This window comes from Hippocampus guttulatus, chromosome 12 (genome assembly GCF_054856545.1).
Source record: "Hippocampus guttulatus isolate MCC_2025c chromosome 12, RoL_Hgut_1.0, whole genome shotgun sequence".
Classification (NCBI taxonomy): Eukaryota; Metazoa; Chordata; class Actinopteri; order Syngnathiformes; family Syngnathidae; genus Hippocampus; species Hippocampus guttulatus.
In genome coordinates, this window is record NC_141272.1 from 21,661,635 (window position 1) to 21,687,731 (window position 26,097).

Consider the following 26,097-nt stretch of genomic DNA (forward strand, 5'->3'; position numbering starts at 1 on the left):
TTTATGTTGTTGCTTATTTTTAGAGGGTCATAAAAAATCCCATACTTGACTTCTTCGTTTACAGTTGACCGAATAGGGATGATTGTTTTATTTGGGAGCAGAGAGATGTTGACTTAAATTCGCGGAGTTTATGATGCCACGGATAACGTGTCTCAATACGATTCAGTATTCGTTCGCGGAACGTCGCGCGGCTGGAAGTCGACGTTTTCTGCCCTTTGCGTTCCAAACCATTGTGTGTCCACGGTGCCGCCCCTCCCTTTTTTTCTGTCTTTTTCAGTGTGGGCTGGGCACCTCTCGAATCAGTGCACCTGCCTCCCCTACACACGTGCGAGTCTTCATCTCATCTGCCACTTGCACCATAAAAGTCAGCGTGAACAGCCACCCGTTGCCAGTTCGTCAGCGATCCTTCCTCCCGAGCGAGCTGCTGCCACGCCGTTACGCTCCAGCATTTCTGCACTCCTCAACGTGATCATTTTGACTAGCTTTCAGTTGTTTACACCTCGACCTGACCAACCTTGTGGCAATAAAACCCCTCTTCGTTTTTGGTGTCTGTGTGTGGTTCTTGTATTGATCTCTCACGAAACCTAACACTTTAATTCACATTCGACCCAAACTCCTCGTTTGGAGCGTCCCTCGCGCCGAAACGGTGCAGCATCGGCGGTGCCGTGGGCATAAACAACTCGGTAGGACATTTCGCGCGGGTGGGCGTGAGATGTTCCTCCGCTTCACTGGTAACCCTGGATACTCTCCGCCGTACGGGTGCCGTGCGCCCCGAACCCGAAGCAATGAGGGACATTTTAGGGCGGTCGGGTTCGGGTAGGGCTCGGGCTCGGGCTCGGGCCGCCCGATCTTACCTCTGCTCCGGCGGGGCCAAGCGGGTGGCATCCGTTCGGCCCCGGACCTTCGTGCTGTTTGATTACCAAGTTTTTCTTCCCTTTGATCGCACACCGCGGCCCACTGGTCCTCAAAGCGATTTCCATCTCTGGCGGGGACGTCGGCACGGCGCAGCTCCGGTTCGAAACCAATTTTTTGGGGTGTGATTTTTGTACATCATATAGCCACTGACACCAATACACAACCAGTGGCCAAAAAAAACTTTACCAGTGTAGGCAACTTAATAATAATAATAATACATTTTATTGATAAGCGCCTTTCAAGACACCCAAGGACACTTTACAATAACAAAAAACACAAAACAATACGGGTTGAGCAGCTGTCATTTTTTTGTGAGAGTTAATTTTTTTCCAGAACAACACTCACAAAATTAGATATAGGTCTACATGACTTCCAACATTGTGATGTGCACTCACAGCAGCAATACCAGTTTTCGGCCTCTCAATTCATGCAAATTCTTCTCAAGACACTGCTCATGGTACCACCTTTCGCACTGGGTCTCGTCAAAAGGGGGCCGGGGGGAGAGAACCCTAACATCGCAAGATTATATGTTTGGAAATTTCAATCAGGAATACTCTAAGTTGCTTTTAAAATTCAATTTTCTTCTTTTACTTGAACCAACCCAATTTCAATGATGCATGCAAAGCATCATGAAGACAATGTCGATGCAAGATAAATTGTGTGTTCTTCCATTGTAAAAATCACTCGTTTTGTCAGAGGACCTTTTCGAGGTGGTTTTGCCATTTAGAGCATGCCACAGTGCATGGCGAGAAAAAATACGACAACATGACGGAATATCAGGGAACATTAAACTTAAAATTCACAGTGTGTAAACATGGGATTGAAATTTTATCTTGACATTTTATTTTCATCAGAGCAGTGAATAACACGAGATTTTTCGTTGTGGTACAAGTCATAAAAAATGACTTTCTAAAAGCTTTCAGAATTCATCCCTGGTATCAACACTTCCTTTTCATGAAGTAGTTTGAAACAAAATATATCTTTGGCATCATTTCTGGATGCCACAATTAAACATTTTTTGCATGGGTGATCATCATCCAATAAACCTGCTGTGGTCAGTATTTCTGACGATTGTCTTGTTCTCTTATTTTCCATCGCCACATAATGTTCTAAAATTGATGCACGGAATGTCTGGGGAAGGCCTTCTTCAGTTCCAATCTTAATTTGATCACACAACTCATTCCTATGAAGATATGTTTAAACTCAGAAAACGTGCTCAGCTCGGGCTGAAAATGCATTTAAAGCAATAAAAACTCAAATTGAGTGTCACGCCTAAACCAAAGGACTTATGCACACACTTCAACATGTATTTAGTTCAGGATGTCCTCCTGAAGCCTAAATGAGCATTAATTTGACGACACAACTCATTCCTATGAAGATACATTCAAACTCACAAAACGTGCTCAGCTCGGGCTGAAAATGCATTTAAAGCAATAAAAACTCAAATTGAGTGTCACGCCTAACCAAAGGACTTATGCACACACTTCAACATGTATTTTGTTCAGATGACCACCTGAAGCCTAAATGAGCATTAATTTGACCACACAACTCATTCCTATGAAGATACATTCAAAGTCAGAAAGCGCGCTCAAGCTCGGGCTGGAAATGCATTTAAAGCAATAAAAACTCAAATTGAGTGTCACGCCAAAACCAAAGGACATATGCACACACTTGAACATGTATTTAGTTCAGGAGGTCATCCTGAAGCCTAAATGAGCATTAATTTGACCACACAACTCATTCCTATGAAGATACATTCAAAGTCAAAAAAGCGCGCTCAAGCTCGGGCTGGAAATGCATTTAAAGCAATAAAAACTCAAATTGAGTGTCACGCCTAAACCAAAGGACTTATGCACACACTTCAACATGTATTTTGTTCAGATGACCACCTGAAGCCTAAATGAGCATTAATTTGACCACACAACTCATTCCTATGAAGATACATTCAAACTCACAAAACGTGCTCAGCTCGGGCTGAAAATGCATTTAAAGCAATAAAAACTCAAATTGAGTGTCACGCCTAAAACCAAAGGACTTATGCACACACTTCAACATGTATTTAGTTCAGGATGTCCTCCTGAAGCCTAAATGAGCAGTTATTTGACTACACAACTCATTCCTATGAAGATACATTCAAAGTCAGAAAGCGCGCTCAGCTCAGGCTGAAAATGCTTTTAAAGCAATAAAAACTCAAATTGAGTGTCACACCTAAACCAAAGGACTTATGCACACACTTCAACATGTATTTTGTTCAGGATGACCTCCTGAAGCCTATATGAGCATTAATTTGATCACACAACTCATTCCTATAGAGATACATTCAAACTCACAAAACGTGCTCAGCTCGGGCTGAAAATGCATTTAAAGCAATAAAAACTCAAACTGAGTGTCACGCCTAAACCAAAAGACGTATGCACACTCTTCAACATGTATTTTGTTCAGGATGACCACCTGAAGCCTAAATGAGCATTAATTTGACCACACAACACATTCCTATGAAGATACATTCAAACTCACAAAAGGTGCTCAGCTCGGGCTGAAAATGCATTTAGAGCAATAAAAACTCAAATTGAGTGTCACGCCTAAACCAAAGGACTTATGCACACACTTCAACATGTATTTTGTTCAGGATGGCCTCCTGAAGCCTAAATGAGCATTAATTTGACTACACAACTCATTCCTATGAAGATACATTCAAAGTCAGAAAGCGCGCTCAAGCTCGGGCTGGAAATGCATTTAAAGCAATAAAAACTCAAATTGAGTGTCACGCCAAAACCAAAGGACATATGCACACACTTCAACATGTATTTAGTTCAGGAGGTCATCCTGAAGCCTAAATGAGCATTAATTTGACCACACACCTCATTCCTATGAAGATACATTCAAACTCACAAAAAGTGCTCAGCTCGGGCTGAAAATGCATTTAAAGCAATAAAAACTCAAATTGAGTGTCACGCCTAAACCAAAGGACTTATGCACACACTTCAACATGTATTTTGTTCAGGATGGCCTCCTGAAGCCTAAATGAGCATTAATTTGACTACACAACTCATTCCTATGAAGATACATTCAAAGTCAGAAAGCGCGCTCAAGCTCGGGCTGAAAATGCATTTAAAGCAATAAAAACTCAAATTGAGTGTCACACCTAAACCAAAGGACTTATGCACACACTTCAACATGTATTTTGTTCAGGATGACCTCCTGAAGCCTATATGAGCATTAATTTGACCACACAACTCATTCCTATGAAGATACATTCAAAGTCAGAAAGCGCGCTCAAGCTCGGGCTGAAAATGCATTTAAAGCAATCAAACCTCAAATTGAGTGTCACACCTAAACCAAAGGACTTATGCACACACTTCAACATGTATTTTGTTCAGGATGACATCCTGAAGCCTAAATGAGCATTAATTTGACCACACAACTCATTCCTATGAAGATACATTCAAAGTCGCGCGCTCAAGCTCGGGCTGGAAATGCATTTAAAGGAATAAAAATTAAAATTGAGTGTCACGCCTAAACCAAAGGACCTATGTACACACTTCAACATGTATTTACTTCAGAATGTCCTCCTGAAGCCTAAATGAGCAGTAATTTGACTACACAACTCATTCCTATGAAGATACATTCAAACTCACAAAACGTGCTCAGCTCGGGCTGAAAATGCATTTAAAGCAATAAAAACTCAAATTGAGTGTCACACCCAAACCAAAGGACTTATGCACACACTTAAACATGTATTTTGTTCAGGATGACACCCTGAAGCCGAAAAGAGCATTAATTTGACCACACAACTCATTCCTATGAAGACACATTCAAACTCACAAAACGAGCTCAGCTCGGGCTGAAAATGCATTAAAGCAATAAAAACTCAAATTGAGTGTCACGCCTAAACCAAAGGACTTATGCACACACTTCATGTATTTAGTTCAGGATGTCCTCCGGAAGCCTAAATGAGCAGTAATTTGACTACACAACTCATTCCTATGAAGATACATTCAAAGTCAGAAAGCGAGCTCAAGCTCGGGCTGGAAATGCATTTAAAGCAATAAAAACTCAAATTGATTGTCACGCCTAAACCAAAGGACTTATGCACACACTTCAACATGTATTTAGTTCAGGATGTCCTCCGGAAGCCTAAATGAGCAGTAATTTGACTACACAACTCATTCCTATGAAGATACATTCAAACTCAAAAAACGTGCTCAGCTCGGCAGAAAATGCATTTAAAGCAATAAAAACTCAAATTGAGTGTCACGCCTAAAACAAAGGACTGATGCATACACTTCAACATGTATTTTGTTCAGGATGGCCTCCTGAAGCCTATATGAGCATTAATTTGACCACACAACTCATTCCTATGAAGATACATTCAAACTCACAAAAGGTGCTCAGCTCGGGCTGAAAATGCATTTAGAGCAATAAAAACTCAAATTGAGTGTCACGCCTAAACCAAAGGACTTATGCACACACTTCAACATGTATTTTGTTCAGGATGGCCTCCTGAAGCCTAAATGAGCATTAATTTGACTACACAACTCATTCCTATGAAGATACATTCAAAGTCAGAAAGCGTGCTCAGCTCGGGCTGAAAATGCATTTAAAGCAATAAAAACTCAAATTGAGTGTCACGCCTAAACCAAAGGACTTATGCACACACTTCAACATGTATTTTGTTCAGGATGACCTCCTGAAGCCTCTAGGAGCATTAATTTGACCACACAACTCATTCCTATGAAGATACATTCAAACTCACAAAACGAGCTCAGCTCGGGCTGGAAATGCATTTAAAGCAATAAAAACTCAAATTGAGTGTCCCTGGTATCAACACTTCCTTTTCATGAAGTAGTTTGAAACAAAATATATCTTTGGCATCATTTCTGGATGCCACAATTAAACATTTTTTGCATGGGTGATCATCATCCAATAAACCTGCTGTGGTCAGTATTTCTGACGATTGTCTTGTTCTCTTATTTTCCATCGCCACATAATGTTCTAAAATTGATGCACGGAATGTCTGGGGAAGGCCTTCATCAGTTCCACTGCCATCTGAAAAAAATAGCTTGTTTGTCTTGTGGGAGTGACAAAACTGTTTCGGGCGAACAATTTGAAAACACAATTTGTACAAGGCTGCATAAAGCCGGACGATCGCTTGGTTGTGCGTTGAAGTTTTGGACCCTGTGTTGTCAACCCGCGCCACTTTCGGCCTGCCTGGCTTGGAGGAGCTCCGGCGGGGACAAACTGGCGGCATCGCTTCTATACCGGCCCGTCGCGGGCGTATTCGACGAGGTTTATTAGTCCGTTGCTTGACACCCGCGCCCCTCCCGGCTTCCCGCAAGATCCCCCTTGATCAGAGCTGCATTGCGATCCGCTCGGAGCAGCCGCGCCCGGGCCGTGTTTTGCAGCGGCATTGTACGACATTTGGCGAGGATGGGCGTGAGCTTTTCACCCACTTCGCTTGCAACCCGGGCCACGTTCGACCGACGGGCGCGGCGAAACTCCGGCGAGGTCAGGCGGGTGGCATATTTTCGTTCACAGAATGTCGCGCGGGTGTGCGTCGAAGTTTTCTGCCCTTTGTGTTAGGGTCCATTGTTTGTCCACAGTGTCGACCCTCCCTTTTGATTTTGCGCCCGGGACCTAACCGACGCTGTCGCTTGGCCCCGCCAGAGCTGCGCCGTGCCTGGCGGGCCGGCAAAGGCGAGTGTTGCAAGCGAAGAGGTGGAAGACCTCGCGCACACCAACACGACCTGCCGGGACCAAAGCTGCTGCCCGCTCGGCTCCGCCAGAGATGCACCTCGCTTTGAGGGACAGGGGGCGCGGTGTGCAATCAAAGGGAAGAAAAACTTCGGAATCAAATCGCGCGAAGGTCCGGGACCGAACAGATGCCACCCGCTTGGCCCTGCCGGAGTTGCGCGGGGCAGGTAGGGCCGAGAGTGGTGTGTGTGACAAGCGAAGCGGAGGAGCAGCTCACGCCCGCCCGTGAGAAATTTCGGACCGAGCCGTTTTTGCCCACGACGTTGCTCCGCTGCGGCGCTCAGGCTGTTCCGACGAGGATGTTGGGGCGGAGCGCTGGGAGAACCGCGGGTGTTAAGTAAAGTGTTCGGCTTCGTGAGAGATGAAGAGAGGAACCACGCGCAGACACAAAAAGCACAGAAGGGTTTTATTGCCAGTAAGCGAGACAGGCCGAGGTGGTCACAACTGAAAGGTAGTCAAAATGATCAATTCGAGGAGTGCAGGAATCCTGGAGCGGTACGGCGTCGTCGACACGGCAGGAAGGATCTCTGACGAAGTGACAATGGGTGGCTCTTCAGGCTGGCTTTTATGCTGCAAGTGGCGGATGAGATAACGACTCGCAGGTGTGTCGGGGAGGCAGGTGCACTGATTAGAGAAGCGCCCATCCCACACTGAAAAAGGTAACAATAACTTTTTGGGAGCGGCAAATTCCCCCACAGGAGAACAGAGAAATAGTGGTTTGATTTCATGGAGTTCGTGGCGCAATGCATGAGGCGTCTGACTACAAATCAGGTCATGCTCGGCCAAAGAGAGGGCGTCCACCAGGTTGAAAAAGAGATGAAGAGCAAACACTGTCAATACATAATAAAGTTTCTCTGTCCCAATATCCAAAAAAAAGCCCAGTCCAAAGTAGCAAAATTAAGAAAATCTTTTAAAAAAACGCTCACATGAGGCGGATTTTGAGCCTTGACTATGCAGTGATATTAATAATAATTGTAATAATAATCATGAAAAAGTGTGATGGTGGCGTGGCATTCATTTATCTTTTGAATTGGTGCGTTTAGATTTTTGTTTTTTGCTTTTCCTTGTATTTGGGTGTAGGTTCAAGCACAGCTCATGTTCACACAACGCACATTTTATCTCATTATTTTTAGAGGGTCACATGAAATCATATGGAAGGCTGCAATGGCCAACTCTCACCAGCAGAGGCTATGGTAAAGTGCTGGCCGTGCATGGACAAATAGGGCTCTCGCATTTCAGAAAGCACAAGAGTGACACAACGTGGCATCAGCTCTGAGCAGCAAATATTGTCAATTCATTGTCAATTTTTTCCGTCCCAAGAACCCCCCAAAAAAGTCAAAAGAGCCAAGATTTTTTAAAAACGCTCACATCAGAAGGATTTTGAGGCGTGTCAATGCAAAAAAAAGAAAAAAGAAAAGAGACAATTAAAAGTGTGATGGGGACACGACGTTTTTTGAATTCTAAATTGATATGTTTCGATTTTTTTTGCTTTCACATGTATTTGGTTTGAGATTCGATTGCAGCTCATGTTCACAGGGCGGACATTTTATGTTGTTGCTTATTTTTAGAGGGTCATAAAAAATCCCATACTTGACTTCTTCGTTTACAGTTGACCGAATAGGGATGATTGTTTTATTTGGGAGCAGAGAGATGTTGACTTAAATTCGCGGAGTTTATGATGCCACGGATAACGTGTCTCAATACGATTCAGTATTCGTTCGCGGAACGTCGCGCGGCTGGAAGTCGACGTTTTCTGCCCTTTGCGTTCCAAACCATTGTGTGTCCACGGTGCCGCCCCTCCCTTTTTTTCTGTCTTTTTCAGTGTGGGCTGGGCACCTCTCGAATCAGTGCACCTGCCTCCCCTACACACGTGCGAGTCTTCATCTCATCTGCCACTTGCACCATAAAAGTCAGCGTGAACAGCCACCCGTTGCCAGTTCGTCAGCGATCCTTCCTACCGAGCGAGCTGCTGCCACGCCGTTACGCTCCAGCATTTCTGCACTCCTCAACGTGATCATTTTGACTAGCTTTCAGTTGTTTACACCTCGACCTGACCAACCTTGTGGCAATAAAACCCCTCTTCGTTTTTGGTGTCTGTGTGTGGTTCTTGTATTGATCTCTCACGAAACCTAACACTTTAATTCACATTCGACCCAAACTCCTCGTTTGGAGCGTCCCTCGCGCCGAAACGGTGCAGCATCGGCGGTGCCGTGGGCATAAACAACTCGGTACGACATTTCGCGCGGGTGGGCGTGAGATGTTCCTCCGCTTCACTGGTAACCCTGGATACTCTCCGCCGTACGGGTGCCGTGCGCCCCGAACCCGAAGCAATGAGGGACATTTTAGGGCGGTCGGGTTCGGGTAGGGCTCGGGCTCGGGCTCGGGCCGCCCGATCTTACCTCTGCTCCGGCGGGGCCAAGCGGGTGGCATCCGTTCGGCCCCGGACCTTCGTGCTGTTTGATTACCAAGTTTTTCTTCCCTTTGATCGCACACCGCGGCCCCCTGGTCCTCAAAGCGATTTCCATCTCTGGCGGGGACGTCGGCACGGCGCAGCTCCGGTTCGAAACCAATTTTTTGGGGTGTGATTTTTGTACATCATATAGCCACTGACACCAATACACAACCAGTGGCCAAAAAAAACTTTACCAGTGTAGGCAACTTAATAATAATAATACATTTTATTGATAAGCGCCTTTCAAGACACCCAAGGACACTTTACAATAACAAAAAACACAAAACAATACGGGTTGAGCAGCTGTCATTTTTTTGTGAGAGTTAATTTTTTTCCAGAACAACACTCACAAAATTAGATATAGGTCTACATGACTTCCAACATTGTGATGTGCACTCACAGCAGCAATACCAGTTTTCGGCCTCTCAATTCATGCAAATTCTTCTCAAGACACTGCTCATGGTACCACCTTTCGCACTGGGTCTCGTCAAAAGGGGGCCGGGGGGAGAGAACCCTAACATCGCAAGATTATATGTTCGGAAATTTCAATCAGGAATACTCTAAGTTGCTTTTAAAATTCAATTTTCTTCTTTTACTTGAACCAACCCAATTTCAATGATGCATGCAAAGCATCATGAAGACAATGTCGATGCAAGATAAATTGTGTGTTCTTCCATTGTAAAAATCACTCGTTTTGTCAGAGGACCTTTTCGAGGTGGTTTTGCCATTTAGAGCATGCCACAGTGCATGGCGAGAACAAATACGACAACATGACGGAATATCAGTGAACATTAAACTTAAAATTCACAGTGTGTAAACATGGGATTGAAATTTTATCTTGCCATTTTATTTTCATCAGAGCAGTGAATAACACGAGATTTTTCGTTGTGGTACAAGTCATAAAAAATGACTTTCAGAATTCATCCCTGGTATCAACACTTCCTTTTCATGAAGTAGTTTGAAACAAAATATATCTTTGGCATCATTTCTGGATGCCACAATTAAACATTTTTTGCATGGGTGATCATCATCCAATAAACCTGCTGTGGTCAGTATTTCTGACGATTGTCTTGTTCTCTTATTTTCCATCGCCACATAATGTTCTAAAATTGATGCACGGAATGTCTGGGGAAGGCCTTCATCAGTTCCACTGCCATCTGAAAAAAATAGCTTGTTTGTCTTGTGGGAGTGACAAAACTGTTTCGGGCGAACAATTTGAAAACACAATTTGTACAAGGCTGCATAAAGCCGGACGATCGCTTGGTTGTGCGTTGAAGTTTTGGACCCTGTGTTGTCAACCCGCGCCACTTTCGGCCTGCCTGGCTTGGAGGAGCTCCGGCGGGGACAAACTGGCGGCATCGCTTCTATACCGGCCCGTCGCGGGCGTATTCGACGAGGTTTATTAGTCCGTTGCTTGACACCCGCGCCCCTCCCGGCTTCCCGCAAGATCCCCCTTGATCAGAGCTGCATTGCGATCCGCTCGGAGCAGCCGCGCCCGGGCCGTGTTTTGCAGCGGCATTGTACGACATTTGGCGAGGATGGGCGTGAGCTTTTCACCCACTTCGCTTGCAACCCGGGCCACGTTCGACCGACGGGCGCGGCGAAACTCCGGCGAGGTCAGGCGGGTGGCATATTTTCGTTCACAGAATGTCGCGCGGGTGTGCGTCGAAGTTTTCTGCCCTTTGTGTTAGGGTCCATTGTTTGTCCACAGTGTCGACCCTCCCTTTTGATTTTGCGCCCGGGACCTAACCGACGCTGTCGCTTGGCCCCGCCAGAGCTGCGCCGTGCCTGGCGGGCCGGCAAAAGCGAGTGTTGCAAGCGAAGAGGTGGAAGACCTCGCGCACACCAACACGACCTGCCGGGACCAAAGCTGCTGCCCGCTCGGCTCCGCCAGAGATGCACCTCGCTTTGAGGGACAGGGGGCGCGGTGTGCAATCAAAGGGAAGAAAAACTTCGGAATCAAATCGCGCGAAGGTCCGGGACCGAACAGATGCCACCCGCTTGGCCCTGCCGGAGTTGCGCGGGGCAGGTAGGGCCGAGAGTGGAGTGTGTGACAAGCGAAGCGGAGGAACAGCTCACGCCCGCCCGTGAGAAATTTCGGACCGAGCCGTTTTTGCCCACGACGTTGCTCCGCTGCGGCGCTCAGGCTGTTCCGACGAGGATGTTGGGGCGGAGCGCTGGGAGAACCGCGGGTGTTAAGCAAAGTGTTCGGCTTCGTGAGAGATGAAGAGAGGAACCACGCGCAGACACAAAAAGCACAGAAGGGTTTTATTGCCAGTAAGCGAGACAGGCCGAGGTGGTCACAACTGAAAGGTAGTCAAAATGATCAATTCGAGGAGTGCAGGAATCCTGGAGCGGTACGGCGTCGTCGACACGGCAGGAAGGATCTCTGACGAAGTGACAATGGGTGGCTCTTCAGGCTGGCTTTTATGCTGCAAGTGGCAGATGAGATAACGACTCGCAGGTGTGTCGGGGAGGCAGGTGCACTGATTAGAGAAGCGCCCATCCCACACTGAAAAAGGTAACAATAACTTTTTGGGAGCGGCAAATTCCCCCACAGGAGAACAGAGAAATAGTGGTTTGATTTCGTGGAGTTCGTGGCGCAATGCATGAGGCGTCTGACTACAAATCAGGTCATGCTCGGCCAAAGAGAGGGCGTCCACCAGGTTGAAAAAGAGATGAAGAGCAAACACTGTCAATACATAATAAAGTTTCTCTGTCCCAATATCCAAAAAAAAAGCCCAGTCCAAAGTAGCAAAATTAAGAAAATCTTTTAAAAAAACGCTCACATGAGGCGGATTTTGAGCCTTGACTATGCAGTGATATTAATAATAATTGTAATAATAATCATGAAAAAGTGTGATGGTGGCGTGGCATTCATTTATCTTTTGAATTGGTGCGTTTAGATTTTTGTTTTTTGCTTTTCCTTGTATTTGGGTGTAGGTTCAAGCACAGCTCATGTTCACACAACGCACATTTTATCTCATTATTTTTAGAGGGTCACATGAAATCATATGGAAGGCTGCAATGGCCAACTCTCACCAGCAGAGGCTATGGTAAAGTGCTGGCCGTGCATGGACAAATAGGGCTCTCGCATTTCAGAAAGCACAAGAGTGACACAACGTGGCATCAGCTCTGAGCAGCAAATATTGTCAATTCATTGTCAATTTTTTCCGTCCCAAGAACCCCCCAAAAAAGTCAAAAGAGCCAAGATTTTTTAAAAACGCTCACATCAGAAGGATTTTGAGGCGTGTCAATGCAAAAAAAAGAAAAAAGAAAAAAGACAATTAAAAGTGTGATGGGGACACGACGTTTTTTGAATTCTAAATTGATATGTTTCGATTTTTTTTTGCTTTCACATGTATTTGGTTTGAGATTCGATTGCAGCTCATGTTCACAGGGCGGACATTTTATGTTGTTGCTTATTTTTAGAGGGTCATAAAAAATCCCATACTTGACTTCTTCGTTTACAGTTGACCGAATAGGGATGATTGTTTTATTTGGGAGCAGAGAGATGTTGACTTAAATTCGCGGAGTTTATGATGCCACGGATAACGTGTCTCAATACGATTCAGTATTCGTTCGCGGAACGTCGCGCGGCTGGAAGTCGACGTTTTCTGCCCTTTGCGTTCGAAACCATTGTGTGTCCACGGTGCCGCCCCTCCCTTTTTTTCTGTCTTTTTCAGTGTGGGCTGGGCACCTCTCGAATCAGTGCACCTGCCTCCCCTACACACGTGCGAGTCTTCATCTCATCTGCCACTTGCACCATAAAAGTCAGCGTGAACAGCCACCCGTTGCCAGTTCGTCAGCGATCCTTCCTCCCGAGCGAGCTGCTGCCACGCCGTTACGCTCCAGCATTTCTGCACTCCTCAACGTGATCATTTTGACTAGCTTTCAGTTGTTTACACCTCGACCTGACCAACCTTGTGGCAATAAAACCCCTCTTCGTTTTTGGTGTCTGTGTGTGGTTCTTGTATTGATCTCTCACGAAACCTAACACTTTAATTCACATTCGACCCAAACTCCTCGTTTGGAGCGTCCCTCGCGCCGAAACGGTGCAGCATCGGCGGTGCCGTGGGCATAAACAACTCGGTACGACATTTCGCGCGGGTGGGCGTGAGATGTTCCTCCGCTTCACTGGTAACCCTGGATACTCTCCGCCGTACGGGTGCCGTGCGCCCCGAACCCGAAGCAATGAGGGACATTTTAGGGCGGTCGGGTTCGGGTAGGGCTCGGGCTCGGGCTCGGGCCGCCCGATCTTACCTCTGCTCCGGCGGGGCCAAGCGGGTGGCATCCGTTCGGCCCCGGACCTTCGTGCTGTTTGATTACCAAGTTTTTCTTCCCTTTGATCGCACACCGCGGCCCACTGGTCCTCAAAGCGATTTCCATCTCTGGCGGGGACGTCGGCACGGCGCAGCTCCGGTTCGAAACCAATTTTTTGGGGTGTGATTTTTGTACATCATATAGCCACTGACACCAATACACAACCAGTGGCCAAAAAAAACTTTACCAGTGTAGGCAACTTAATAATAATAATAATACATTTTATTGATAAGCGCCTTTCAAGACACCCAAGGACACTTTACAATAACAAAAAACACAAAACAATACGGGTTGAGCAGCTGTCATTTTTTTGTGAGAGTTAATTTTTTTCCAGAACAACACTCACAAAATTAGATATAGGTCTACATGACTTCCAACATTGTGATGTGCACTCACAGCAGCAATACCAGTTTTCGGCCTCTCAATTCATGCAAATTCTTCTCAAGACACTGCTCATGGTACCACCTTTCGCACTGGGTCTCGTCAAAAGGGGGCCGGGGGGAGAGAACCCTAACATCGCAAGATTATATGTTTGGAAATTTCAATCAGGAATACTCTAAGTTGCTTTTAAAATTCAATTTTCTTCTTTTACTTGAACCAACCCAATTTCAATGATGCATGCAAAGCATCATGAAGACAATGTCGATGCAAGATAAATTGTGTGTTCTTCCATTGTAAAAATCACTCGTTTTGTCAGAGGACCTTTTCGAGGTGGTTTTGCCATTTAGAGCATGCCACAGTGCATGGCGAGAAAAAATACGACAACATGACGGAATATCAGGGAACATTAAACTTAAAATTCACAGTGTGTAAACATGGGATTGAAATTTTATCTTGACATTTTATTTTCATCAGAGCAGTGAATAACACGAGATTTTTCGTTGTGGTACAAGTCATAAAAAATGACTTTCTAAAAGCTTTCAGAATTCATCCCTGGTATCAACACTTCCTTTTCATGAAGTAGTTTGAAACAAAATATATCTTTGGCATCATTTCTGGATGCCACAATTAAACATTTTTTGCATGGGTGATCATCATCCAATAAACCTGCTGTGGTCAGTATTTCTGACGATTGTCTTGTTCTCTTATTTTCCATCGCCACATAATGTTCTAAAATTGATGCACGGAATGTCTGGGGAAGGCCTTCATCAGTTCCAATCTTAATTTGATCACACAACTCATTCCTATGAAGATATGTTTAAACTCAGAAAACGTGCTCAGCTCGGGCTGAAAATGCATTTAAAGCAATAAAAACTCAAATTGAGTGTCACGCCTAAACCAAAGGACTTATGCACACACTTCAACATGTATTTAGTTCAGGATGTCCTCCTGAAGCCTAAATGAGCATTAATTTGACGACACAACTCATTCCTATGAAGATACATTCAAACTCACAAAACGTGCTCAGCTCGGGCTGAAAATGCATTTAAAGCAATAAAAACTCAAATTGAGTGTCACGCCTAACCAAAGGACTTATGCACACACTTCAACATGTATTTTGTTCAGATGACCACCTGAAGCCTAAATGAGCATTAATTTGACCACACAACTCATTCCTATGAAGATACATTCAAAGTCAGAAAGCGCGCTCAAGCTCGGGCTGGAAATGCATTTAAAGCAATAAAAACTCAAATTGAGTGTCACGCCAAAACCAAAGGACATATGCACACACTTGAACATGTATTTAGTTCAGGAGGTCATCCTGAAGCCTAAATGAGCATTAATTTGACCACACAACTCATTCCTATGAAGATACATTCAAAGTCAAAAAAGCGCGCTCAAGCTCGGGCTGGAAATGCATTTAAAGCAATAAAAACTCAAATTGAGTGTCACGCCTAAACCAAAGGACTTATGCACACACTTCAACATGTATTTTGTTCAGATGACCACCTGAAGCCTAAATGAGCATTAATTTGACCACACAACTCATTCCTATGAAGATACATTCAAACTCACAAAACGTGCTCAGCTCGGGCTGAAAATGCATTTAAAGCAATAAAAACTCAAATTGAGTGTCACGCCTAAAACCAAAGGACTTATGCACACACTTCAACATGTATTTAGTTCAGGATGTCCTCCTGAAGCCTAAATGAGCAGTAATTTGACTACACAACTCATTCCTATGAAGATACATTCAAAGTCAGAAAGCGCGCTCAGCTCAGGCTGAAAATGCTTTTAAAGCAATAAAAACTCAAATTGAGTGTCACACCTAAACCAAAGGACTTATGCACACACTTCAACATGTATTTAGTTCAGGATGTCCTCCTGAAGCCTAAATGAGCATTAATTTGACGACACAACTCATTCCTATGAAGATACATTCAAACTCACAAAACGTGCTCAGCTCGGGCTGAAAATGCATTTAAAGCAATAAAAACTCAAATTGAGTGTCACGCCTAACCAAAGGACTTATGCACACACTTCAACATGTATTTTGTTCAGATGACCACCTGAAGCCTAAATGAGCATTAATTTGACCACACAACTCATTCCTATGAAGATACATTCAAAGTCAGAAAGCGCGCTCAAGCTCGGGCTGGAAATGCATTTAAAGCAATAAAAACTCAAATTGAGTGTCACGCCAAAACCAAAGGACATATGCACACACTTGAACATGTATTTAGTTCAGGAGGTCATCCTGAAGCCTAAATGAGCATTAATTTGACCACACAACTCATTCCTATGAAGATACATTCAAAGTCAAAAAAGCGCGCTCAAGCTCGGGCTGGAAATGCATTTAAAGCAATAAAAACTCAAATTGAGTGTCACGCCTAAACCAAAGGACTTATGCACACACTTCAACATGTATTTTGTTCAGATGAGTACCTGAAGCCTAAATGAGCATTAATTTGACCACACAACTCATTCCTATGAAGATACATTCAAACTCACAAAACGTGCTCAGCTCGGGCTGAAAATGCATTTAAAGCAATAAAAACTCAAATTGAGTGTCACGCCTAAAACCAAAGGACTTATGCACACACTTCAACATGTATTTAGTTCAGGATGTCCTCCTGAAGCCTAAATGAGCAGTAATTTGACTACACAACTCATTCCTATGAAGATACATTCAAAGTCAGAAAGCGCGCTCAGCTCAGGCTGAAAATGCTTTTAAAGCAATAAAAACTCAAATTGAGTGTCACACCTAAACCAAAGGACTTATGCACACACTTCAACATGTATTTTGTTCAGGATGACCTCCTGAAGCCTATATGAGCATTAATTTGATCACACAACTCATTCCTATAGAGATACATTCAAACTCACAAAACGTGCTCAGCTCGGGCTGAAAATGCATTTAAAGCAATAAAAACTCAAACTGAGTGTCACGCCTAAACCAAAAGACGTATGCACACTCTTCAACATGTATTTTGTTCAGGATGACCACCTGAAGCCTAAATGAGCATTAATTTGACCACACAACACATTCCTATGAAGATACATTCAAACTCACAAAAGGTGCTCAGCTCGGGCTGAAAATGCATTTAGAGCAATAAAAACTCAAATTGAGTGTCACGCCTAAACCAAAGGACTTATGCACACACTTCAACATGTATTTTGTTCAGGATGGCCTCCTGAAGCCTAAATGAGCATTAATTTGACTACTCAACTCATTCCTATGAAGATACATTCAAAGTCAGAAAGCGCGCTCAAGCTCGGGCTGGAAATGCATTTAAAGCAATAAAAACTCAAATTGAGTGTCACGCCAAAACCAAAGGACATATGCACACACTTCAACATGTATTTAGTTCAGGAGGTCATCCTGAAGCCTAAATGAGCATTAATTTGACCACACACCTCATTCCTATGAAGATACATTCAAACTCACAAAAAGTGCTCAGCTCGGGCTGAAAATGCATTTAAAGCAATAAAAACTCAAATTGAGTGTCACGCCAAAACCAAAGGACATATGCACACACTTCAACATGTATTTTGTTCAGGATGACCTCCTGAAGCCTATATGAGCATTAATTTGACCACACAACTCATTCCTATGAAGATACATTCAAAGTCAGAAAGCGCGCTCAAGCTCGGGCTGAAAATGCATTTAAAGCAATCAAACCTCAAATTGAGTGTCACACCTAAACCAAAGGACTTATGCACACACTTCAACATGTATTTTGTTCAGGATGACATCCTGAAGCCTAAATGAGCATTAATTTGACCACACAACTCATTCCTATGAAGATACATTCAAAGTCGCGCGCTCAAGCTCGGGCTGGAAATGCATTTAAAGGAATAAAAATTAAAATTGAGTGTCACGCCTAAACCAAAGGACCTATGTACACACTTCAACATGTATTTTGTTCAGGATGACACCCTGAAGCCGAAAAGAGCATTAATTTGACCACACAACTCATTCCTATGAAGACACATTCAAACTCACAAAACGAGCTCAGCTCGGGCTGAAAATGCATTAAAGCAATAAAAACTCAAATTGAGTGTCACGCCTAAACCAAAGGACTTATGCACACACTTCATGTATTTAGTTCAGGATGTCCTCCGGAAGCCTAAATGAGCAGTAATTTGACTACACAACTCATTCCTATGAAGATACATTCAAAGTCAGAAAGCGAGCTCAAGCTCGGGCTGGAAATGCATTTAAAGCAATAAAAACTCAAATTGATAGTCACGCCTAAACCAAAGGACTTATGCACACACTTCAACATGTATTTAGTTCAGGATGTCCTCCGGAAGCCTAAATGAGCAGTAATTTGACTACACAACTCATTCCTATGAAGATACATTCAAACTCAAAAAACGTGCTCAGCTCGGCAGAAAATGCATTTAAAGCAATAAAAACTCAAATTGAGTGTCACGCCTAAAACAAAGGACTGATGCATACACTTCAACATGTATTTTGTTCAGGATGGCCTCCTGAAGCCTATATGAGCATTAATTTGACCACACAACTCATTCCTATGAAGATACATTCAAACTCACAAAAGGTGCTCAGCTCGGGCTGAAAATGCATTTAGAGCAATAAAAACTCAAATTGAGTGTCACGCCTAAACCAAAGGACTTATGCACACACTTCAACATGTATTTTGTTCAGGATGGCCTCCTGAAGCCTAAATGAGCATTAATTTGACTACACAACTCATTCCTATGAAGATACATTCAAAGTCAGAAAGCGTGCTCAGCTCGGGCTGAAAATGCATTTAAAGCAATAAAAACTCAAATTGAGTGTCACGCCTAAACCAAAGGACTTATGCACACACTTCAACATGTATTTTGTTCAGGATGACCTCCTGAAGCCTCTAGGAGCATTAATTTGACCACACAACTCATTCCTATGAAGATACATTCAAACTCACAAAACGAGCTCAGCTCGGGCTGGAAATGCATTTAAAGCAATAAAAACTCAAATTGAGTGTCCCTGGTATCAACACTTCCTTTTCATGAAGTAGTTTGAAACAAAATATATCTTTGGCATCATTTCTGGATGCCACAATTAAACATTTTTTGCATGGGTGATCATCATCCAATAAACCTGCTGTGGTCAGTATTTCTGACGATTGTCTTGTTCTCTTATTTTCCATCGCCACATAATGTTCTAAAATTGATGCACGGAATGTCTGGGGAAGGCCTTCATCAGTTCCACTGCCATCTGAAAAAAATAGCTTGTTTGTCTTGTGGGAGTGACAAAACTGTTTCGGGCGAACAATTTGAAAACACAATTTGTACAAGGCTGCATAAAGCCGGACGATCGCTTGGTTGTGCGTTGAAGTTTTGGACCCTGTGTTGTCAACCCGCGCCACTTTCGGCCTGCCTGGCTTGGAGGAGCTCCGGCGGGGACAAACTGGCGGCATCGCTTCTATACCGGCCCGTCGCGGGCGTATTCGACGAGGTTTATTAGTCCGTTGCTTGACACCCGCGCCCCTCCCGGCTTCCCGCAAGATCCCCCTTGATCAGAGCTGCATTGCGATCCGCTCGGAGCAGCCGCGCCCGGGCCGTGTTTTGCAGCGGCATTGTACGACATTTGGCGAGGATGGGCGTGAGCTTTTCACCCACTTCGCTTGCAACCCGGGCCACGTTCGACCGACGGGCGCGGCGAAACTCCGGCGAGGTCAGGCGGGTGGCATATTTTCGTTCACAGAATGTCGCGCGGGTGTGCGTCGAAGTTTTCTGCCCTTTGTGTTAGGGTCCATTGTTTGTCCACAGTGTCGACCCTCCCTTTTGATTTTGCGCCCGGGACCTAACCGACGCTGTCGCTTGGCCCCGCCAGAGCTGCGCCGTGCCTGGCGGGCCGGCAAAGGCGAGTGTTGCAAGCGAAGAGGTGGAAGACCTCGCGCACACCAACACGACCTGCCGGGACCAAAGCTGCTGCCCGCTCGGCTCCGCCAGAGATGCACCTCGCTTTGAGGGACAGGGGGCGCGGTGTGCAATCAAAGGGAAGAAAAACTTCGGAATCAAATCGCGCGAAGGTCCGGGACCGAACAGATGCCACCCGCTTGGCCCTGCCGGAGTTGCGCGGGGCAGGTAGGGCCGAGAGTGGAGTGTGTGACAAGCGAAGCGGAGGAACAGCTCACGCCCGCCCGTGAGAAATTTCGGACCGAGCCGTTTTTGCCCACGACGTTGCTCCGCTGCGGCGCTCAGGCTGTTCCGACGAGGATGTTGGGGCGGAGCGCTGGGAGAACCGCGGGTGTTAAGCAAAGTGTTCGGCTTCGTGAGAGATGAAGAGAGGAACCACGCGCAGACACAAAAAGCACAGAAGGGTTTTATTGCCAGTAAGCGAGACAGGCCGAGGTGGTCACAACTGAAAGGTAGTCAAAATGATCAATTCGAGGAGTGCAGGAATCCTGGAGCGGTACGGCGTCGTCGACACGGCAGGAAGGATCTCTGACGAAGTGACAATGGGTGGCTCTTCAGGCTGGCTTTTATGCTGCAAGTGGCAGATGAGATAACGACTCGCAGGTGTGTCGGGGAGGCAGGTGCACTGATTAGAGAAGCGCCCATCCCACACTGAAAAAGGTAACAATAACTTTTTGGGAGCGGCAAATTCCCCCACAGGAGAACAGAGAAATAGTGGTTTGATTTCGTGGAGTTCGTGGCGCAATGCATGAGGCGTCTGACTACAAATCAGGTCATGCTCGGCCAAAGAGAGGGCGTCCACCAGGTTGAAAAAGAGATGAAGAGCAAACACTGTCAATACATAATAAAGTTTCTCTGTCCCAATATCCAAAAAAAAAGCCCAGTCCAAAGTAGCAAAATTAAGAAAATCTTTTAAAAAAACGCTCACATGAGGCGGATTTTGAGCCTTGACTATGCAGTGATATTAATAATAATTGTAATAATAATCATGAAAAAGTGTGATGGTGGCGTGGCATTCATTTATCTTTTGAATTGGTGCGTTTAGATTTTTGTTTTTTGCTTTTCCGTGTATTTGGGTGTAGGTTCAAGCACAGCTCATGTTCACACAACGCACATTTTATCTCATTATTTTTAGAGGGTCACATGAAATCATATGGAAGGCTGCAATGGCCAACTCTCACCAGCAGAGGCTATGGTAAAGTGCTGGCCGTGCATGGACAAATAGGGCTCTCGCATTTCAGAAAGCACAAGAGTGACACAACGTGGCATCAGCTCTGAGCAGCAAATATTGTCAATTCATTGTCAATTTTTTCCGTCCCAAGAACCCCCCAAAAAAGTCAAAAGAGCCAAGATTTTTTAAAAACGCTCACATCAGAAGGATTTTGAGGCGTGTCAATGCAAAAAAAAGAAAAAAGAAAAAAGAAAAAAGACAATTAAAAGTGTGATGGGGACACGACGTTTTTTGAATTCTAAATTGATATGTTTCGATTTTTTTTGCTTTCACATGTATTTGGTTTGAGATTCGATTGCAGCTCATGTTCACAGGGCGGACATTTTATGTTGTTGCTTATTTTTAGAGGGTCATAAAAAATCCCATACTTGACTTCTTCGTTTACAGTTGACCGAATAGGGATGATTGTTTTATTTGGGAGCAGAGAGATGTTGACTTAAATTCGCGGAGTTTATGATGCCACGGATAACGTGTCTCAATACGATTCAGTATTCGTTCGCGGAACGTCGCGCGGCTGGAAGTCGACGTTTTCTGCCCTTTGCGTTCGAAACCATTGTGTGTCCACGGTGCCGCCCCTCCCTTTTTTTCTGTCTTTTTCAGTGTGGGCTGGGCACCTCTCGAATCAGTGCACCTGCCTCCCCTACACACGTGCGAGTCTTCATCTCATCTGCCACTTGCACCATAAAAGTCAGCGTGAACAGCCACCCGTTGCCAGTTCGTCAGCGATCCTTCCTCCCGAGCGAGCTGCTGCCACGCCGTTACGCTCCAGCATTTCTGCACTCCTCAACGTGATCATTTTGACTAGCTTTCAGTTGTTTACACCTCGACCTGACCAACCTTGTGGCAATAAAACCCCTCTTCGTTTTTGGTGTCTGTGTGTGGTTCTTGTATTGATCTCTCACGAAACCTAACACTTTAATTCACATTCGACCCAAACTCCTCGTTTGGAGCGTCCCTCGCGCCGAAACGGTGCAGCATCGGCGGTGCCGTGGGCATAAACAACTCGGTACGACATTTCGCGCGGGTGGGCGTGAGATGTTCCTCCGCTTCACTGGTAACCCTGGATACTCTCCGCCGTACGGGTGCCGTGCGCCCCGAACCCGAAGCAATGAGGGACATTTTAGGGCGGTCGGGTTCGGGTAGGGCTCGGGCTCGGGCTCGGGCCGCCCGATCTTACCTCTGCTCCGGCGGGGCCAAGCGGGTGGCATCCGTTCGGCCCCGGACCTTCGTGCTGTTTGATTACCAAGTTTTTCTTCCCTTTGATCGCACACCGCGGCCCCCTGGTCCTCAAAGCGATTTCCATCTCTGGCGGGGACGTCGGCACGGCGCAGCTCCGGTTCGAAACCAATTTTTTGGGGTGTGATTTTTGTACATCATATAGCCACTGACACCAATACACAACCAGTGGCCAAAAAAAACTTTACCAGTGTAGGCAACTTAATAATAATAATACATTTTATTGATAAGCGCCTTTCAAGACACCCAAGGACACTTTACAATAACAAAAAACACAAAACAATACGGGTTGAGCAGCTGTCATTTTTTTGTGAGAGTTAATTTTTTTCCAGAACAACACTCACAAAATTAGATATAGGTCTACATGACTTCCAACATTGTGATGTGCACTCACAGCAGCAATACCAGTTTTCGGCCTCTCAATTCATGCAAATTCTTCTCAAGACACTGCTCATGGTACCACCTTTCGCACTGGGTCTCGTCAAAAGGGGGCCGGGGGGAGAGAACCCTAACATCGCAAGATTATATGTTCGGAAATTTCAATCAGGAATACTCTAAGTTGCTTTTAAAATTCAATTTTCTTCTTTTACTTGAACCAACCCAATTTCAATGATGCATGCAAAGCATCATGAAGACAATGTCGATGCAAGATAAATTGTGTGTTCTTCCATTGTAAAAATCACTCGTTTTGTCAGAGGACCTTTTCGAGGTGGTTTTGCCATTTAGAGCATGCCACAGTGCATGGCGAGAAAAAATACGACAACATGACGGAATATCAGGGAACATTAAACTTAAAATTCACAGTGTGTAAACATGGGATTGAAATTTTATCTTGACATTTTATTTTCATCAGAGCAGTGAATAACACGAGATTTTTCGTTGTGGTACAAGTCATAAAAAATGACTTTCTAAAAGCTTTCAGAATTCATCCCTGGTATCAACACTTCCTTTTCATGAAGTAGTTTGAAACAAAATATATCTTTGGCATCATTTCTGGATGCCACAATTAAACATTTTTTGCATGGGTGATCATCATCCAATAAACCTGCTGTGGTCAGTATTTCTGACGATTGTCTTGTTCTCTTATTTTCCATCGCCACATAATGTTCTAAAATTGATGCACGGAATGTCTGGGGAAGGCCTTCATCAGTTCCAATCTTAATTTGATCACACAACTCATTCCTATGAAGATATGTTTAAACTCAGAAAACGTGCTCAGCTCGGGCTGAAAATGCATTTAAAGCAATAAAAACTCAAATTGAGTGTCACGCCTAAACCAAAGGACTTATGCACACACTTCAACATGTATTTAGTTCAGGATGTCCTCCTGAAGCCTAAATGAGCATTAATTTGACGACACAACTCATTCCTATGAAGATACATTCAAACTCACAAAACGTGCTCAGCTCGGGCTGAAAATGCATTTAAAGCAATAAAAACTCAAATTGAGTGTCACGCCTAACCAAAGGACTTATGCACACACTTCAACATGTATTTTGTTCAGATGACCACCTGAAGCCTAAATGAGCATTAATTTGACCACACAACTCATTCCTATGAAGATACATTCAAAGTCAGAAAGCGCGCTCAAGCTCGGGCTGGAAATGCATTTAAAGCAATAAAAACTCAAATTGAGTGTCACGCCAAAACCAAAGGACATATGCACACACTTGAACATGTATTTAGTTCAGGAGGTCATCCTGAAGCCTAAATGAGCATTAATTTGACCACACAACTCATTCCTATGAAGATACATTCAAAGTCAAAAAAGCGCGCTCAAGCTCGGGCTGGAAATGCATTTAAAGCAATAAAAACTCAAATTGAGTGTCACGCCTAAACCAAAGGACTTATGCACACACTTCAACATGTATTTTGTTCAGATGACCACCTGAAGCCTAAATGAGCATTAATTTGACCACACAACTCATTCCTATGAAGATACATTCAAACTCACAAAACGTGCTCAGCTCGGGCTGAAAATGCATTTAAAGCAATAAAAACTCAAATTGAGTGTCACGCCTAAAACCAAAGGACTTATGCACACACTTCAACATGTATTTAGTTCAGGATGTCCTCCTGAAGCCTAAATGAGCAGTAATTTGACTACACAACTCATTCCTATGAAGATACATTCAAAGTCAGAAAGCGCGCTCAGCTCAGGCTGAAAATGCTTTTAAAGCAATAAAAACTCAAATTGAGTGTCACACCTAAACCAAAGGACTTATGCACACACTTCAACATGTATTTTGTTCAGGATGACCTCCTGAAGCCTATATGAGCATTAATTTGATCACACAACTCATTCCTATAGAGATACATTCAAACTCACAAAACGTGCTCAGCTCGGGCTGAAAATGCATTTAAAGCAATAAAAACTCAAACTGAGTGTCACGCCTAAACCAAAAGACGTATGCACACTCTTCAACATGTATTTTGTTCAGGATGACCACCTGAAGCCTAAATGAGCATTAATTTGACCACACAACACATTCCTATGAAGATACATTCAAACTCACAAAAGGTGCTCAGCTCGGGCTGAAAATGCATTTAGAGCAATAAAAACTCAAATTGAGTGTCACGCCTAAACCAAAGGACTTATGCACACACTTCAACATGTATTTTGTTCAGGATGGCCTCCTGAAGCCTAAATGAGCATTAATTTGACTACACAACTCATTCCTATGAAGATACATTCAAAGTCAGAAAGCGCGCTCAAGCTCGGGCTGGAAATGCATTTAAAGCAATAAAAACTCAAATTGAGTGTCACGCCAAAACCAAAGGACATATGCACACACTTCAACATGTATTTAGTTCAGGAGGTCATCCTGAAGCCTAAATGAGCATTAATTTGACCACACACCTCATTCCTATGAAGATACATTCAAACTCACAAAAAGTGCTCAGCTCGGGCTGAAAATGCATTTAAAGCAATAAAAACTCAAATTGAGTGTCACACCTAAACCAAAGGACTTATGCACACACTTCAACATGTATTTTGTTCAGGATGACCTCCTGAAGCCTATATGAGCATTAATTTGACCACACAACTCATTCCTATGAAGATACATTCAAAGTCAGAAAGCGCGCTCAAGCTCGGGCTGAAAATGCATTTAAAGCAATCAAACCTCAAATTGAGTGTCACACCTAAACCAAAGGACTTATGCACACACTTCAACATGTATTTTGTTCAGGATGACATCCTGAAGCCTAAATGAGCATTAATTTGACCACACAACTCATTCCTATGAAGATACATTCAAAGTCGCGCGCTCAAGCTCGGGCTGGAAATGCATTTAAAGGAATAAAAATTAAAATTGAGTGTCACGCCTAAACCAAAGGACCTATGTACACACTTCAACATGTATTTACTTCAGAATGTCCTCCTGAAGCCTAAATGAGCAGTAATTTGACTACACAACTCATTCCTATGAAGATACATTCAAACTCACAAAACGTGCTCAGCTCGGGCTGAAAATGCATTTAAAGCAATAAAAACTCAAATTGAGTGTCACACCCAAACCAAAGGACTTATGCACACACTTAAACATGTATTTTGTTCAGGATGACACCCTGAAGCCGAAAAGAGCATTAATTTGACCACACAACTCATTCCTATGAAGACACATTCAAACTCACAAAACGAGCTCAGCTCGGGCTGAAAATGCATTAAAGCAATAAAAACTCAAATTGAGTGTCACGCCTAAACCAAAGGACTTATGCACACACTTCATGTATTTAGTTCAGGATGTCCTCCGGAAGCCTAAATGAGCAGTAATTTGACTACACAACTCATTCCTATGAAGATACATTCAAAGTCAGAAAGCGAGCTCAAGCTCGGGCTGGAAATGCATTTAAAGCAATAAAAACTCAA